The sequence below is a fragment of the Notamacropus eugenii genome, chromosome 1, assembly GCF_028372415.1.
Source record: "Notamacropus eugenii isolate mMacEug1 chromosome 1, mMacEug1.pri_v2, whole genome shotgun sequence".
NCBI lineage: Eukaryota > Metazoa > Chordata > Mammalia > Diprotodontia > Macropodidae > Notamacropus > Notamacropus eugenii.
The window spans coordinates 320,344,162-320,363,850 of record NC_092872.1 but is presented as its reverse complement, the minus strand read 5'-3'; the positions used below and the strand labels follow the sequence as shown (position 1 = coordinate 320,363,850).

General features: G+C 37.8%; 1 pseudogene; it reads left to right on the top strand.

Moving 5' to 3' along the window:
* The first annotated feature begins 1,444 nt into the window (after window positions 1-1,444).
* LOC140525505 (elongation factor 1-alpha 1 pseudogene) lies at window positions 1,445-2,790 on the top strand (annotated as a pseudogene).
* The last annotated feature ends 16,899 nt before the right edge of the window (window positions 2,791-19,689 follow it).

Sequence of the window (19,689 nt, the reverse complement as noted above, 5' to 3'; positions counted from 1 at the left end):
ATTCACTTGATCTAATGCAAAGTGAAGCGAGCAAAACCAGAAGAAAGTTGTACACAGAAAAAGCAATATTGTGTAATGATCAACTGTGATAGACTTAGTTCTTCTCAGCATTATAATGATCCAATACATTCACAGGACTCATGCTGAAGCACAGTATCCATCTACTGAGAAAGACCTATAGAAACTGAATGCAGATCAAAGCTTAATATTTTCATTTTTTTGTTTTTTTCTTTCTCCTGTCTTTTTCCTTCTGTTCTGATTCTTCTTTCTCAACATAACTAATGTGAATATATGTTTAACATCATGATATGCATATAACCTTTATGAGATTTCTTGCTGACCTTGAGAGGTGGAAAGGAAGGGAAAGAGGGAGGGAGGGAGACAAATTTGGAACTCAAAATCTTGTGAAAGTGAACGTTGATAAGTGCATGTTATTGGAAAACAAAATACAATTAAATGCAAGAAATAATTTAAAAAGCATTTAAAGTTCATCAGTATTTGTCAGTAACTGAATATTTATCTTGATGAACATTAATTTTGAATAATGAATTGCTGGCCAGACGCGTAGTTTGGTAAACATGAACCTCAGTACAGTTTTTTTTCATTAAGGCTAGATAAGTTGAATCCTTACTTTAAAAGATGTGAACTCTCATGACCGTGTTGAAAATTTTTTGTAAACATTTCTATTATGGTGCTAGTGGAGTCAACATTACTGGGGAGAAAGTGCTTTACCGCTGTTGCATGCAGGAAATCCAGGCACAGAGTGAGAGGGCACCTGAAAGGAATAACTAGAAATTCCTTACTTTTAAAAAGGAATTTATATCCATTTGAATAAATCATTTAGCAATGTTGACCCATGTGCTTTAATCGTTTGGAAACACTCTTGGTCAGTCAGTCAGTAGAAGTTCCTCATGTAGTGGCAATTCCCTTCATACTTCAAGGCCAAAAGTTCCTCTCAGCTTGATTAACCAAATTCTTCACATCAGCCAAAGCAACAAACGTTTCTTTACAACACTGCTTACAATTTGTGAATGAGATACTCTTTAGGCTGTAAAGGTATGTTTAGTCTATGAATAATGCATGTGATATTACTGTGTCCATGTAATATTGAGAACATTAGAATGGGTCCTATAACATTTTCTTATTGATCCTATTTATAATCAATTGATTATGTTCTGTAACTGACTAGATGGTTATGGTTCAAAATTCAGCTGGCCTGCAATGGTCTAAATTTTGAAATCCAGTTCTCTTGCAAACCACTGATCTTTTCTTGTCTCAAACAATTTAGCTAATCTTGAGCTAATATGACTTGACATAAGACAATTAGACCTACTACCTTTACACCACCAAACTTTCCTTCAAGATTATCTGATTTGCCTTTTTTGAAACGGGTTTGCTACCAGAGCACAAGTGTTGTGAATACAATCACTAAACTTCCACAAAAATGGACAAGGAAAAGATACACATTAACACTATCGTCATTGGATATGTAGACTCTGGCAAGTCCACCTCTACTAGCCATCTCATCTACAAATGTGGTGGAATTGATGAGAGCTACTGAGAAGCTCGAGAAGTAGACTACCGAGATGGGAAAGAGCTCCTTTAAACATGTCTGAGTCTTGCATAAACTGAAGGCTGAATGTGAGGGTGACATCACTATTGATATCTCCCTGCGGAAATTTGAGACCAGCAAGTACTATGTGACCACTATTGATGCTCCAGGACACAGATATTTTATCGAGAACATGATTACAGGCACATCTCAGGCAGACTGTGCTGTCCTGATTGTTGCTACTGGTGTTGGTGAAGTTGAAGCTGGTGTCTCAAAGAATGGGCAGACTCGTGAGCATGTCCTCCTGGCCTGCACACTAGGTGTAAAACAAGTGATTATTGGTGTAAACAAAATGGATTCCACAGAGCCCCCCTTCAGCCAGAAGAGATATGAAGAAATTGCCAAGGAAGTCAGTACCTATATTAAGAAAATTGGCTACAACCCTGATACAGTAGCTTTTGTGCCAATTTCAAGTTAGAATGGTGTCAACATGCTGGAGCCTAAATCTAATATGCCTTGGTTCAAGGGATGCAAAGTCAGTCGTAAGGGTGGCAATGCCAATGGAACTACACCGCTTGAAGCTTTGGATTGCATTCTGCCACCAGCTCATCCAACAGACAAGTCCTTTTGTCTACCCCTCCAAGATGTCTACAAGATTCACAGTATTGGTAGAGTACTTGTTGGCTGAGTGAAAACTGGTGTTCTAGGCATAGTGGTCACCTTCACACCAGTCAATGTTACAACTGAAGTAAAGTCTGTCGAAATGCACCATGAAGCTTTGAGTGAGGCTCTGCCAAGGGATAAAGTTGGTTTCAATGTCAAGAATGTGTCTGTCAAAGATGTCCATCATGGTATTGTGACTGGTGATAGCAATAACAACTCACCTGTGGAAGCACCTAGTTTCACTGCATAAATTATTATCCTGAGCCATCCAGGCCAAATCAGTCCTGTCCATGCACCTGTTCTGGATTGTCACACTGTTCAAATTGCTTGCAAGTTTGCTGAACCGAAGGAGAAGATTGATCGTCGTTCTGGTAAGAAGCTGGAAGATGGTCTAAGTTCTTGAAATCTGGTAATGCCACCATCGTTCATATGGCTCCAGGCATGCCCGTGTGTGGAGAGTTTCTCTGATTATCCTCCTCTGGGTCATTTTGCTGTTCCTGATATGAGGCAGATTGTTGCAGTTGGTGTCATACAGGCAGTTGACAAGAAGGCTGCTGGAGCTGGCAAGGTCACAAAATCTTCCCAGAAGGCCCAAAAGCTGCATCAATATTCTGTACAACACCTGTCACCCAAGTATTAATCAGTGGTGGAAGAACAGTCTCAGAACTGTTTGTCTCAATTGGCCATTTAAGTTTAATAATAGAAGACTGGTTAATATATACAATGCATCACAAAAGCCTCAGGAGGAAAGAACGTTTTTTAGACCATTTGTTTAGTGGCAGTTTTGTCTTATTAGTTTTTAAAATCAGTAATTTTTAAATGGAAACAACTTGACCAAAATTCAGTTACACAATTTTGAGACCATTAAGCAGTTTAATGTGAAAAAAATAATATCTTATTCGCTTTCAAAAGAAGTCTAGGCCGTTATCTTGAAACTTGCAAGTGCACTCAATTAATTACCACTGCTTAATCACAGATAAGAGTGTTCTTAGGCCCCATTTCCCACTTCCAGATAATCATATTGTTCCCCATTGCTCAGCTATGTACTCAGTACTGTTGACTTTGAGCCCTTAATGTCACATATCTTATCCTGTTCTTTGTTCTGTAGTCACCAAAATCTATACAAAAAGAGAGTTGTCTTTTGCTTTGGGTCTTTGGTTCCTGAATGAGTCAGTCAGTGACACTTTCTATTCTCAGGTTACCAGTCCTGATAAGAGAATGTTATCTTGCTTAGAGAAATTTGCTAATTAAACTTAAAATAATGACTATTTGATAAAAATTCCTATGAATTTTCATACTTAATATACTAAAATGACAGAGAATTTACTCATTACATATATAATATGAAAATCAGAAATGCAATACATCTCAGCAATATGAGAGAGTCTCATTCAGAAAAGAACAGAAGGTCAAATTAGCAGCAAGTATTTACGTATTAAACACATATTTTGTACCAGGCACATTGCTATGCTAAGTACTGGGGATATAAAGGAAAGCAAAAAATAGTACCTGGTTTTTAGGAGGTCAGTCTCATTCACAGAGAGAACATGAAAAAAATTGTTATGATTCCATATATGTATAATGTGGGTGTATATATATACATATGTATACACACATATATGTATTTCTATATATACATACATGCATGTATATGTGTGTGCATATATACATATATATATATATATATATATATATATATATATATTCATATGCCATGCAAAGGTACTAGAGTTAGAGAAGATGGGTCAAGTAGAAGGGGGGAAGATTTTAGATAAGATGGGAAGGAGAACAAATGGCCCACCAGGCAGAGATGAGGAGAAGAAGAATTCCAACCATTAATAACACAAGCAGTAGTGGGATAGAACCTTTGGTGAAAGTAGTAGCAAGGAGGTCAGTGTCACTGGATTGCTGAGTACACGGAAAGGAGTAAGGTAGAATAAGATAGGAAGAAACCATGCTATGGATGTTATGGCATGATTTAAAAGTCAAATATGATTGTATATATTTTCCTGGATATAATAAAGTATTTGGACTTTGAGGGATATGCTGAGATCTTAGCGTTAGGAAGACAATTTTGATAGCTGGGCTTAGTATGAACTGGAGGGAAGAGAGTACTGAGGCCTGGAGAACATACAGGAGGCTAGCACAATGATTCATGGTGAGCTGGTAAGAGTCTACTTCAGAGGGGTTTCAGTACCTGAGGAGAGAAGAGGGAACATAACAGACGTGATGAAAGTTGAATTGACATGACATAACTACTGACTGAATATGGGGTGGGGGTAGGAGTGAGCGTGAGGCATTAAGAATGACAGGTAGTAGCTGGAAAAGTTTCTTTCTCCTGGGACAGAAGAAAAAACAACACAGGCCATAAATAGAAATAGTTCAGATTTGCTCTACATCTGTTACTGAATCTAGGCATCTTGTACTCTGTGCATCATGAGCTCAACCCCCTTCCATACCCACTGGCACCTCACCTCCTGGCAGGGAAAGATTCTGTCTGGTCTCACAGATCTTTTTCTCCCTGTGTCTCTTGTACAATAATACACAGCTGTATCCCCGGTGTTAAGGGAAAACATCTGTAGATATAACATGCTGCTGCCATCATCTCTGGAGATGGTAAATCAACCTTTCACGGAATCTGCATAGTATGTACTACTTCCACCAGTGCTAATTCTTGCAACCCATTGCAGTCCCTTCCCTGGAGCCTGGTGGACCCAGCTCATCCAGTAGCTACTGAAGGTAAATCCAGAAGCTTTGCAAGAGAGACACAGAGAACCTCTAGGCTGTCTCACATCTCCTCCAGATTCCACCAGCTGCACATCACACTGGACACCTGCAACACAGAGAGATTGCTTTAAAGTCAGTAGTTAAATTAAGTCAACATTTCATATTTTCCAACCTTCTCTATAAAACTACCTTGGAAAATACTCAAAAGGAAAATCCAGTTCAGTCTAAATGTCATGGTAAACTTCTAGGTTAGTGCTCTAGGACACAAACAGCTTGAACTTGTTTGCCAGAGATGCAGGTACAGGTTTTGGGCTGTTTTTCATCCCAGTAGGGACAGACCTAATTTGCATGGCTTACTCTATTCAAAAAGAAGAAGAATATCTTCTTCCTCCCTGTAAGAACTTTCTTTCTTGAACTTCAGTACGAAAGTTTTTCTACAGCTTGTTCTAACCAATGTTGGTGTCACTGAAACTCCCAGAACTCATGATTTTCACTCAATATCAATTGTCCCACTTTGCTTCAACAAGTAAACCACATGTTGTAGTCCTTTATGGGTTTCTAACGCACTTGTAATCAATCTTATTCATATTTCTGATTGTACAAACTCCTCAATTATCTTCCAATTCCAATGAGTAATGGATAGAACCTTTTTTTTTAATAATCTCTTTCTCATCAGTATCTCTTGTCCTGATCCTTGCCACTCTTCTGTTTCCTGAGTCAGCTTTTTACCTGCTTTCACCTGGGATTACATTTCACCTAAATTATTTCCCCTTAGCCCATTTATGGTCAACCATTGGCTTTCTAGGAATATCTCATATTCCTTGTTTTACTCCACTAGGTGAAGAAACTGAATTATGAAAGTCACAGTTCACAATAAGAAAATTAAATATCTCCTCCAACTAATGCCTTGTCTCTCTCAAAGGCATATCCTGTTTGAAAGGTCAGAGAAATTTTTATCCTCTGAGACACTGATCTAATAGTCTGATTTATGGAGCAAGTATGACTCAGATTTCTATGGCAAGGTCCTCATACTTTAAGTACCAGCCTCATCACCCAGAATATCTACCTCTATTCCCACCTGCTGAACATTTAATTGGTTACTCAAGAATATGTTTTCATTCTCACTTCTACATTCTTTTTATTAAGAAATGAATTTTGTTATTTAAAGGCCCTTATGATTTTAGAAAGCTGCATGTAGGGTCCTTTCTGAGATCATCATATTTTTTGACAACTCAACTCAATGGCAGAAAAAAAAAAACAAACAAAGACACCAATCCCTCTCTAAACCACCAATACATCTACGGCGTCGTCATCATAGAGCAGGGAGGATGAACCGTGTGTATTTGTTATCTCTCCCCTGTTGTTGTTATTTCATTTTATGTAGTTCCTTGTTTCTCTATTACTTACAAATTAAGCATAACAGAATACACCAAAGTTGCGAGCAGAGGTCAGTGTCTATATAAGAGAAAAGGTACTATTTGTACTCCAAGTGCTGAGTCCACATATCATTGTTTCAGATATGCTAGTAAAAAGTGTCTTAGGCTTTAAGAGTTTTCCAATCTCAGACACTAAATGTCTATGTGTCCTATTCATACACAGCAAACGTTACAAAACATGGGAGTGTCCCATTAACTGTTCATAAAGCAAATTTAAAGAAATATTTACATTTTTAACTCCCTTAGTTAACATGAAAAATTTTAATCATCCTGAGAATATTTGGCATCCTTTCTCATATGATTAAGGGAGCTGATGTCACGTGGACATTATCTAGATTTGCTATGTCCTTTGAATTGATATAAAAGGAAATCTAGCGAGTTGTATTTTAAATGAAGGGAGAGTTAACTCTGCTGTCAAGAGGTAAGGAGAAAAGTAGCTCCAAGGAATACAATTTTAAAGCTGCCCAGAAAAGTCACTGTTCCGAAAAAAAGCTACATTTTCACTATTATGAATGTGCAAATTAAGAGCAAGAACCTATAAAGGAAGATAACATCTGTCAAAAAAGAAAGAACTCATAAACAGAAGTATGAATAGAATGATTTTACATTTATACATATTAGTGTCTAATAACTATTTCTAGGGTGGAAGGAATAAAATAAGGATATTTCCATGGCATCTTTTTAAGCGTTTATTTAAATTAATTGAAAGGAATAGTAAGTGTACATGATAGATTTGCATTTCCTTCTGTAATGTTTTTATTATCTTGTATTATGGAAATGCTTCTTTTATTCCATAAATAAAAAAAATTAAATATACATTTTGAAAAGCAACATGGAAATTTCACAATAGAGAAAGGAAATCAGTATTTTGAACTGGCAGAAACTTGAGTTCACCTGTCCATGTGTACTCCACATATATATGCATATATATGAATATACATATATACACACACATATATACATATATATACACATACATATATATGTATAAATACTTACATATATATCCACTAGTATACTCTGCATATGCTCACTCTCCACTGAATCTGTCTGTATTTGTGGGAAAGTGTGACTCATATTTATATTTAAATGTTCATGCTTTAATTGTTGTCTTTGCTTTGAACTAACTGCGTCAAGTGGTTTGGGCCCATAAATTGTTTAATAACTTCTATGTTATTGGAGCAGAGAGACTGGAATATAATAATCCAGAGGGCAAAGTAACTAGGATTATGTAGTGTCCCAAATGGGGAAAAACCATAACACTTGAATGAAATGAGAAGCCATTAACTTATACTCTGTAGAAGATGGAATCCCAGACATGGTGACCTATTAAAAGTCATAGCTTAGAAACTGAATCATAAATTCTACATCTAAGTAATAATTCAGATAATGTGTTAGGTAAAAGCCATAATAAGTATATAGTGACTTGTCTTTAGTAAAATCTTGTCTTTAGGCTTTTATTGAATAACATTACATAAAAGCTCAAGCCTGGATATTAGCTCATTACTAACAGAAAAATCCAAATATTCAGATGTTCACAAATTAGTAGTGATGCATTCTCCACCCTTTTTCTGTATTTATACTCACTTTGGAAATTGTTTTTTTAGAGATTCACCAATCAGTCTGGTTGCTACCACAAAATGAAACTCTTAGCAGAGATTCCTCCTACTGTCTCAATATAAGTAACCCAATTTATCAAACAGCTACCTATCATCTATTTAAAGGAGCTCGTTGGCCTTTTCCTTTGGTATCAACTTACGTGACTATTGTTGGAAAGGGAGAAGATGCAGAATTCCTTGGTTCGGGGAATTTCGGATTTTAGAGATTACAACCAAGATGTGCCTACCCAGATAAGCTGAATATAAATCCTTTACGAGGAATGTGGATATTCCATTAAATACAGGACTTTCAAGCATTCCTTATGACAAGACCGGAGCTGGATAGAAAATCTGACTTCCAAATGCAAGACTCAAGAAAAGCATAAAAAGGTAAACAGAAAGAGAACTTATAAGAAGTTTAGTAAGGTTAAACTGTTTATATTCCTCCATGGGAAAATGACACTTCTAAATCATAAGAACTTTCTCTTTATTAGGAGATTTAGGAGTATGTATAGAGAAAGGGTGAAGGTGTGAGTTGAACATGAAGGGATAATATCTAAAAATATACAATTAAAGGCAAGAGAGGCATGGACTTGGATGGACAGTTTGGTTGATGTTTGGGCAAAGTGTCAAAGAGTTCTCCAGAATGGTTAGATAAGGTCACAGCTCCACCAGCGATGCAATAGTGTCCCAATTTTCACCAGTCTTGTCCAGTATTTATCACTTTCCTCTTCTATCGTATTAGCTAATGTGATAAGTATGAGGTGATACATTGGAGTTATTTTAATTTGCATTTCTCTAATTAATAATAATTTAGAGCATTTTTCAAAAGACTATTGATAATTTTGTTTCTTTTTAAGTTATTTAGCATTTTCTTTTTCCCAGTTATATGTAAAAGCGATTTACTTTGAGTTCCAAATTCTGTCTTTCCTCCATCCTTACCCCCATTATTGAGAAGGCAAGCAAAGTTTATACATGTGTAGTCACTCAAAACATTTCCATAACAGTCACGCTGTGAAGGAAAACATAAGACAAAAGAAACAAAGAAAGAAAGCCTCCACAAAAATAAAGTAATTTAAAAATATGCTTCATTCTGTTTTTAGACACCACCAGTTCCATCTCTGGGTATGAACAATACTTTTCATCATAAGTCCTTCAGAGTTTTCTTGCATTTTTACATTGTTAAGTATGGCTGTCATTCTTATCTGATCATTGCACTATATTGCTGCTAGTATGAATACAATATATTTCACTTTGCGTAAATTCATGTTAGTCTTTCCCAGATTTTCTGAGAGCATCCTATTCATCATTTCTTATAGTATAATAGTCCTCTATGATCATCACAGCAAAATAAAGTGGAAAATCCAATAATATGTTGTTTACAAGAGACTCTTAAAACAGACATACACACAAAGTTAAAATAAGAGGCAGCAGGAAAACCTATTATATTTCCTCAAATGACAAAATGCAGGGGTAGCAATTATTATCACAGATAAAGCAAAATGAAATGTAAACATAAGAAAAAGAGAAAATCAGGGGAACTACATTTTGAAAAAATATACCATAGGCAATAAAAATATAAATAAGTCAAATATATAATAATAAATATATAATATTAAATACATAAAATAAGTATTTTTTTCATATATGCACCAAATGGTGGAGCATTCAAATTCTCAGTTTCAAAGGTCATTGACAACTATATATTTTATACTTAATCTATACGACTAATCTTTCACTCTATTCCTCAAGCAATCGTAAACTGTTTTGATGATGATTACTTTGTACAGAGTTTGAAATCTAGTACTGCTGGGCTGACTTTCTTCTCATTTTTCTCTTTAATTTCCTTCATATTCTTGACTTTTGTTCTCTCAAATTAATTTTGTTCTTATTTATTCTAGCATGACAAAAAATTTTGGGGTAGTTTCAGTGTCACAGAAGTGAATAAGTGAACGAATTTAGGCAGAATTACCTTTTTTGTTATATTGGCTTGGTCTAATAAAGATCAATTAATATTTCTCCAATTGTTTAGGCCCGTCTTTGTGAAAAGTTTTTTTTTTTTTTTTTAAGCTGTATTCATGTACTCTGTCTATCTATTTGTATCTGATGGTAGCCATGTGCAGGGTCCAGGGACGTAGGAGGGAAGAAAATTCACAGAACAAGAGAGAATCAACTAAATATCTTGTTGAAGTAACAAAAATCTTTAGTAAGTTTGCAATTTATAGGAAAACCATATCGCCATATCTTACCAAGAAATTCCAACTGCATATAGAAAACAAATTTCATTTAATATAACTGCAGATAAATATAAAATATTTGGGAGTCTACCTACCAAGACAAACTAAATTCATTCCTTATTCACTTCTATGACACTGAAACTACAAAATATCTAAGTTTGGGTCAAAAATTCACTGTAATATATAATTAATATAAGTAAACAATCAGAAGGGACATTATAGGAATGAATGTTTATATTCTATTGAGGGAAAGTGATTCTTTTTCCCTTAGAACTCTGTCATATTCTTGAGGTCAGATTTGGGAAAGTTGTTTGGGTGTGAAAGAATTCACTTAAATGTTCTCTGTTGCCACTATGAGGTTTTATTTACATGCAGAAGCAACACAGGCCTTGTTAATGAGGAGGTAATGAAAAGGCCCTGACATTTGGGAGGACCAGGCTTAGAGAGGCAGAAAACTATACAGTCTGTAGATGTTCAGGATTATCATGTAGTTTTAGGGTTTCATGGTAGGTGAGGATTAAAGATAGGGAAGAATTTTATGATACAGGATGAGAGTGATGGTTGCTTACAGGATGAGGAGAAATTTTATGACAGGATAAGGACAGTAGGACACATAAAAAGGAAAAAAATGTCATACTTTTGGTCATACAAGACAAGGTGAAGTCTTATGGTCTTGCATGACAAGGGTAAAAGGACTTCAGAATGCCCTTAAGAACTACAGAATGAGCCCCAAAGCCCTCAACAAGGGTTTTACAAAGTGCTGGAAAAAGAACTCTTAATGTTCTTTTAATTATTAGGGCACTATATGTTGTATCTACATCATTTCCCCACTTAACCACTAGGCAGGAGAAATCTTTTGGGAAAAATGGTGAAGATCATTATCTTCAGTAGATATTTCCTGCTGAATAGGGGCACAGAGTCCATTTCAGGGTCCTAGAATATTTTTAGGAGGGGTCATCAACATGAGGTATGGAATGTGGTGTGCATTGAGTCCAGGGTGTAGAGAAGTAAACCACACAAGAACATCAAGGACAAGGGCTGGTATCCTTGTCCAATGACCATCTGCAAATGGACCACAGGTACTCTAGAAGGCACAAATTTTATCAACATATTAAATAGGTAGGGCCCAAAGGTCAAGAGGATGAATTAATCAAAAGGAGTATAAGAATGGGAGAAAAGAGTGGTAGAACCCATGAACCCTAAGAACTGTACCCTCATCCAGAGGAAAGAAACTGGCTCTAAACTCTTCTTTTGTTGAGCCTTTTTAACCATGTTTGCAACTCAGGCCTGGACTTTCCTTGAGTTATTAATGTAAACACAGCATGACATGCTAACAAGAACACACACTCCTCCTTAGGAGGGAAAGTAATAATGGAAAGATATCTGATCATCCATTACAATATTAACAAGGAAGTTTAAGGACTCCTGTGGATCCAGAAGTTAGCTAGTTCATCCACAGCAACAGTGCAATGAGTTAAGATTGCTTCATGCTCTATGTAACCACCAATTAAGATTTTTCTAAGCCACCAGAATGATCCCAGAAATTCCTTGTAACTCTCACATAAAATTTGGAAGGAGATGCTGCATAAAAGATTTCAATGGGGAGCCCAAGCATTCCCATGGAGTACCTCCTATATAAGGTGTAGGTGTTAAGGTGCTGAGAGAGCAGGATAATTGAGCCTTCGAACAATTCATCAGGATATGATGTTGGCTTATCTGCTAAATAAATTGGAATAGTAACAAATCTGCATATGAAGATTATCCCCCTTCGGGTATGATGACAGGATTCTAGGAGCTGTTCAAGAGCGTGCTCAAAATCCCAGGGACTAGGGTTGGGCCCCAGTGAGGCAGGTTTTATAATCCTAGTAACAGAAGGGATCTCCCAGGATGTCAGTAGCAAAGTCCACCATAGCACAGAGGGTCATGGTAAGGGGATGAAAGCAGAACAGAAGGAACAGTTAGTGTGAGTAGCATTCGGGGGTCTTGTAAGAAAGAGTTAATAGCCTCATGCAGGAAGTATACCTTCCCCACTAAGAGAACCCATAGTGTTGTAATATTGGGAGAATTTCAAGGAATAGGGGGTAGGTTTATCCCAGATGATGAAGTCAACGATCCATGAAGAATCTATACAGGAGTCATATTGACCAGTGCCCCAGAGAGGGATACTTAAACTGAAAGCTTGTGACCTGCCAGATAAATGGGTAGAGCCCTTGTAGAAGAGAGAAAGTAGAAATCAGAACTTGGTTATGCCTTGGGGGCCCCTAGTGGGATTGACATACCCAGCAATCACTGTGACCTGGATTAATCAAGGACTCACTAGGCAGATTAGGGAGTTTCTGCTCCTTGGGGAAAGAAAATATTTAATGAAAGGGAAAGAGACAGAGTAGAAGAACTGAGGTTTAAGAGAAAATATGTTGAAAAAACAAAAATGATCAGAAGGACCATAGCAGAGAAAAAAGTTACAAAGAGTTTCACTTATGGGATAACTGTTTGCTCCCTTCAGGCTACCTCATGGCTTTCTCTTTTTGTTTTCAGGAAAACCAACTTCAGATCCTCCAAAAACTCACAAATATACTGAAGTGCATCTGAAAGGGAATAAGAAGAGGGACACAGCTTTATCCTATAAACATGGATCTAGCTGTGGGAGCCTTTAAGCTTAGCATTGGTAGGAATGGTTAGGATGATGTTATATGGCCCCTTCCAATTTTCTTCCAAGGGATCCATACCTTGATTTCCACAATTTAAGATAAACCAAGTCTCTTGGGATAAATATTAGGAATGAGCTAGGGACTGATTTATGAGGTGTGGGGGAAGGGTGTGAATTAACATAATGAGATAAAGTCTTTTGCACTTGTCCTAGAGCCAGGCAGTATTTTGTTAAGAGGTTATCCTCTTTGTTTAAAAAGGGTAAATGATAAGTGGTCAGAAAAGGTCTAGAAAATATTCTGTCAAAGCGACTGAGTTTAATATCAGTGCAGGGGGCCATCCTGACCTGGAGGAGAGACACTGGGCAGAGACATACTCAACCTTGGTGAACTTCCAGAGTCAATATATGCAAGGTTCTTTTCAGGGTATGGTTCACCTTTCAACCTTTTCTGAAGAGACAGTGGAGGCTGTAGGTTATACCAAGGGTGTTAGCAACCTTCTGGATAATTTGGGACATAAAAGCTGGTCCGTTATTGCTCTGTCAGTAGTGTGGCAGTCTGTGTCTGGGAATAATTTCCTTCAGAAGTGTTTTAGTCCCTTCCACAGGTTTTTCAGAGCCACAAGGGAAGGCCTCTACCCAATTAGTGATAGTGTCAATCGGGACTTAGAGGAATTTGAATCCTCTATGATGTGTGTGCATGCATGTGTGTGTGTGTGTGTGTGTGTGTATGTGTGTGTGTGTGAGTGAAATCTATCTTCCACTCTTCCCCAGGAGAAGTACCCCTGTACTGAAAAAAAAGTTTGAGAAAATGACAGGGCCTAACAACAGCCCACCCTCAGAACTGGCTCTGTTGCAGATGGGGCATGCCCTGTAGTTTGTGTGGTAGTCTTGGTTGCAGTAGTCTTTGCTCTGAGAAAAGGGGCTTCACAAGATGGTGGAGGGTATTTTCCCAGATGGGCAGCCTAATGAAGCCCCTGAAGGAGTTTCCACTTTCTGATTCAGGATTAGTTAGTTGTCCTATGGGAATTTTGGACCATCCTGTAGGCAAGAGTTCATACCCTCTATAAGAATATTGTTGTTGTTTCTCATGGGTATATCGACAGCCAAAAGAGGATGAGACCTGGGAAATTGGGAGTAAAATGAAAGACAGGGTTCATGCTGTGGATTTGGCAGTCATATCTGACAGCTGGTTTCCTGAAACCTGGTCAGAGTTCCTCTTTATAGCACAATGGCTAATTCTTTGGGTACCTGTACAATATGAAAGAGGAGTAAGATTTTGGGACTACATCTTATAGGGAAATTTGTGGTTAGGAATACTCTTTCATTGCATATGTCTGCATGGGCATGGAGCAAAGGGAAGACATTGTGGGGTCAGCGTAGGTGTAGTTTCTGTTGTCTTTTCCCACTTCTACTGTTCTAGTGAGTGCTGTCAGCCTTTTGTGCTGAAGTCCGCACAGGCAAGGGTCATGATTCTATGCTACAGAGGCTGACTACTGTCTATCTTCCTCTCCTGATTCCCTTCTCCATGAAGCTCTAGTACCCAGTGCACTAATTGTGATCAGGGATTTCTAAGGGAATGTCTATCACTTCAAGGCAACTGGAGGGCATCACTTGGAGTACGTAGTCACAGGCATGGAAGGGATTTTTGGGATCCCCAGTGGAAGGGAGCAGGATGGAGCCTACGCATAAGGTTAAACCAGGGGTATCAAGGAGGAGAGCCTGATATTGGTTCAGGCAGCTAGTAGCCAAACAATGGTGCCTTCTCATTTACAAAATACTCTGGACATAACAGTGTGTGTCAGGATAATATGGAGTAACCTGACTAAGATCTTAGCAGGTTCCCCCACCTGGAAGGCAGTGGTTGCTACTACTCAGGGACAGGGCTGCCAGCTGAAGGCTGTTGTATTCAGCTGTTTAAAGAAAGATGCTATGGGGTGTGCATCAGGCCCCAGGGTCTGACTAAGTATACTCTGGGTCACACAGCATTTTTGAACTATATGCAAGGTGAAGCTTTTCCTTAAGCACACTAAACCTAGTGTGGTAGCAGAGGTCAATTTGCTTTTAAAATTTTTAAATGCCTTATGTTCTTTATGTTCCCAATGAAAGAGCAAGGTAACAGGACCCTTTGTGGAATCATAGAAGGGTTTGAGAATGAGGCCCATGTTGGGAATCAAATTCCACAAAACAATGCCAGACCAAGAAAAGCACAGAATTCACATTTATGGCAAACCTTGAGACAGATCAAAATTGCTTGTTTCATTCTATTATAAAGAAATATCCAGGAAGTGGGGATTAATTGACAATCAAGGTTCTTTACAGACTGCACTGAGAATTTGGATCTTTGGCACAGCTTGTGTCCCCTCTGACCTAGAATATTCAGGGTCCAGTTTGTAGCCTCAAGGTCTGTTTGGAAGGCTGAGCTACAGATAAGGTTTATTCATATGTATAGAGATATCATCAATATATAGGACCATTGTGCTGAAATGAAACTCTGAGATCTTTGTCCAATGCCTGCTCCAATTGGTGAGGGCTATCCTGAAAATCCTGTGGGAAGACTGTCCAGGTGAGTGCCAAGGGAGTTTGCTCCCCAGACTTTGTCCACACTAAAGCAAAGGTATATTGGGAGTGCTTGTAAAGTGGCATCTTTAAGTTCTAAAGTAGTAAACTGGCAATTGCCTTCTGGAAACTGAACTAAAATAGGATAAGGCATTGGGACAATAAGATGAATGTGGATAACAGCATCATTCAGAGTCTGCATTATGTGAACCACGAGAAACTATCCATTTGCATTAAGAGCAGAGAGTACTGGAGTGTTACAAGGTGACTGACAGGGAACCAGCAAGCCTTGTAATAAAAACTTAGCAATAAAAGGCAATAACATGAAGCAGACTTGATGTCTAACAAGGTGTTGTCACCAGTGTTAGATGTAGGGTGAGTCCTTCAGATGGATCTGCACAGGGGCGGCCTATACAGACCTCCCAGGGACTCCTTTGTCCCTGGCTGTCAGGCTAACTTTAGTCTAGACCTCTTTTGGGTTGTGTTGGGGGAGAGGGATCTTCCCGTTGTGACTAAAATTGTTATGGAATTCAGGAACAAGGAAAAGCAGGATCCTAGTTTTAACATGAGGTCCCAGCCCAGTAGAAGAATGACAAATGGTGGGGGAAAAGAAAAGTATGCATGAAAGTCTGAGACTAATAAAGACAAAGAAATGGTTTCTGTTTCCCTTCTTTTTCTAGGTCTGCCATCAGTCCCCTTTAAGGTTAAAGTCTGTGGATAAGGGCCTGAATAATGCATGAGGAGAGAATGGGTCACTGCAGTATCAATTTAAAAATGAATTGACTTACCTTACAGATGTTTTTTTGAACTGAATCTTAGATATGTGAAAAGAAAGAGCCAGTCTAGCCCCAGAGACCTTTCATTCCAAATGTAAAGTGGCCTAGAATGCTAAGTTTCAGTGTTGTGGCCTAGCTACCTTCTGGAAATTTCATTTCCAATGGCCTTTCTGGTAGAAGAGAGGGCATGGCTCAGGAGGTAGATGGTTGTTGATACCTTATAGGGACAATTTTTGGATCAGTGGCTCAGTTATTTACACAAATATTACTCCATCTCCCAAACCCTGAAATTTCCTAGATAATTGTAACCAGGAGATATGCATAGTCTCATCAGCCTTACTCTAATTGTTAAAAATCTTAGAGGTGGTTTAAATTATCTGTTTTTTTAACTTTCTCAAGGGTTTGGAAAGTAATTTAATACATTTTGTTAATACTTTTTTTCTTTTATACATCTTCAAACTTTTTTTCCAGTGTATCTCCTCCAGCAAAACCAAACAATACACAGAAATAATCTGAAAACATGTTCAGCCTAGAATACCATCTGATGCTCCACTTCTGCAAAGGAATAAGGTGGAGTTATAATTTCATATTTTATACGTCATATTTGGGACCATGTTTGTTCTTTGTAGATTTACAACATATACTTTTGATCAATTTGTGGCTACTCTCATTAGTCATTGTGTATACTATTTTCTTGGCTCTCCTTACTTTACTCTGCATCTGATACTACAAATTGTTTTATTTTTAATTAACATTTAGTTAACATTCATTTATGCAAAATTTTGAGTTCCAAATTTTCTCCTCATCTCTCCTCTTCCCCCTCCCCAACATGGTTTGCATTCTGATGATTCCTTCCCCCATTCTGCCTTCCCATCTAACACCCCTCCTTCCCAATCCCCTCCCCTTATTTCTTGTTGGGCAAGAGAGATTTCTATATTCCATTGCCTTTACATCTTATTTTCCAGTTGTATGTTGTATCAGTAAGTACCCCAACATTCCCAACCTGATCTGCTATGACAGGTTCTTAGATCTGCATTCATAAAAGGCAAGGCAATGTTTGAGTGCTTCACAATCACTTTATTCAAGCACATTTATCATTCCTTTAACCAAGTAAATATTTTATTCACCTAATTCAGGGGAGTCAACACCCTGAACTTCAAAAAAAAATACAAAGAAATCAAAAGATCCACAGACATGCCTTCCTCTGCCTGAAATCGACAGGCAGTTGTACCCAAATGGTCTGACCATAGTTATTAGAGATGGAACCACTGACATCTGGGATTTCAAAGGTGGAGGTTCTTTTAGCAGCTTCCCAGAGACCTCATCTGGTCAAACAAACACTTCCAGTCAGTAATCCCCAAAGTAATCAACAGACATAGCTTCCTCTGCTTGACCATAATTCCACAGACAGGTATATCTGTCTGACCATAGTTACCAGAGAGGGTAACACAACATCTGCGTTCTCAAAGACAAAAAGGATTCTTAGCAGCTTCCCAGAATCCTTATCTTGCACTCAAAGCTTCTTGCAAAAACTAAGCCATAAAGCAAAACCTCAACTCAGATTAATAATACCTTTTACAGAGCCAGAGAGCATCACAACCCTTTGACTCAGTGATTCAATATAAAAAAAGAAAAGGTACTTGGGACCCTAATACAAAACAATTCCCCTAATCAAGCTTCCCACAATGGTCAGGCCAATCAATTGAGTGGGAAAGATCTTCTTTAGTCACATTATTCAACCAGAGGCAGTTTTAGTAAAACAAAAATGTCTGAAGATCCTATTTTGATTGCAATTACACATGTGAAAGTAATTTTTCAAACTTGCTTTTAAAACTTTGAGTTTCAAATTCTCTCTCCTATATCCTCCCCACCCATCCTCACTGAGAAAGCAAGCAATTCAGTTTAGGTTATGTGGTTGTTCATACCTGGGACACTAAAAACCCCCGGGGTCCATGATGTGTTCGAATGGAACTGTCTCAAAGAATTCAGTCAGACCACTGAATCCAATACAAGTGTAGGCATTTGTTGAGATTGATGTCTCTCCAGAAACAGGATAAATTCCAGGAGAAACTAGCAACTTCAGATACAATAAGCTGAATTTTTATAGGTTAAAGTTGTACTTACACAATCAACATTTACATAGAGTATAGGCATATGATTAATATTATAAAGGCAAGAGGAGTTTTTTTTTAAAAGATTAGGTTAGGAGAGGTCCCACCTGTGGTGGGGAAATTAAGCATTGTGACCTAGCTCACCTTCAACTGGCTAGCTACTGTGGTCCTGTCTGGTTAAGATAGATAGTTAGGTATTGTGGGCCTGTCTGGGGCTACATGGATGGTGTGATTGTGATTGAACACAAGAAGAAACCTCTTCAAATATGTAGGAATGCTTCTGGGGGCAGTTGCTAGGTAGAGGAAGTGGCTGTATTCCTATCACATGATTATACCTACTGTTGCTGTGTTAACTAAGAGTTTAGGGACACACCTATTTTTCTACTGAACAATGAGGTATGCGTGAAGAAGTTACTATATTGCCAGGGGGACTAGGTAGGAGCAGTGAGCCTGTAACGAAGTGAGAACATTGTGGCTGGGGGCAGCTTTATTAGGATTCCATGAGCTTATACTTGTGTAGTTGTGTAAAACACCTTTATAACAGTCATACTGGGAAAGACTAAGTATATTTTCCTTCCCTATCCCATCTCGCATCCATTCTATTTTCTCCTTTGACTCTGGCCCTTTTCTAAAGTATTTACTCCTAAGTAGTCTCTAGCCCAAAATGTCTTTCTTCAATAATCATTCCTTTTGTTATCCCCTTCCCCCTCCTTTCTTGCAGGGCAAGATATCCAATTGAATATGTATGTTATTCCTTCCTTAAACCAAATCTGATGAGAGTAAGTTTCACTGATTCCCTCTCAAATGCTCCGTATTCCTCTTCATTTTAAAAGCTTTTCTTACGTCTCTTATATAAAGTTATATACACTATTCTATATCTCCCTCTCTCCTTTACCCAATATTTTCCTCTTACTCATTTTTATTATGTAAATATCATCTCCTCATATTCAGCTTGCCCTGTACCCTTTGTGCGTGTGTGTGTTTATATATACACATACACACATATATACACACATATATGTATGCATGTGTATATGTGTGTTTCTCTATGTTCTCTCCAAATACCCTAATGCTGAGGATGGTTTCATGAATTACAAATGTCATCCTTCTAGGTAAAAATGTAAACATTTCAACTTTAATAAGCCCTTTATGATTTCTCTTTCCTGTTTAGCTTTTCATGCTCCTATTAAGTCTTGTACATTAAAGTTCAATTTTTTATTCAGTTCTGGTCTTTTCATGAAGAATTATTGACAATCCTCTATTTCACTGAAGTTCCATTTTTCTCTGGCAGGATTGTATTCAGATTTTCTGGGTAGGTGATTCTTTGTTTTAATCTTACCTTCTTTAACCTCTGGAATACCATATTCCAAACGCTCTGATCCCTTA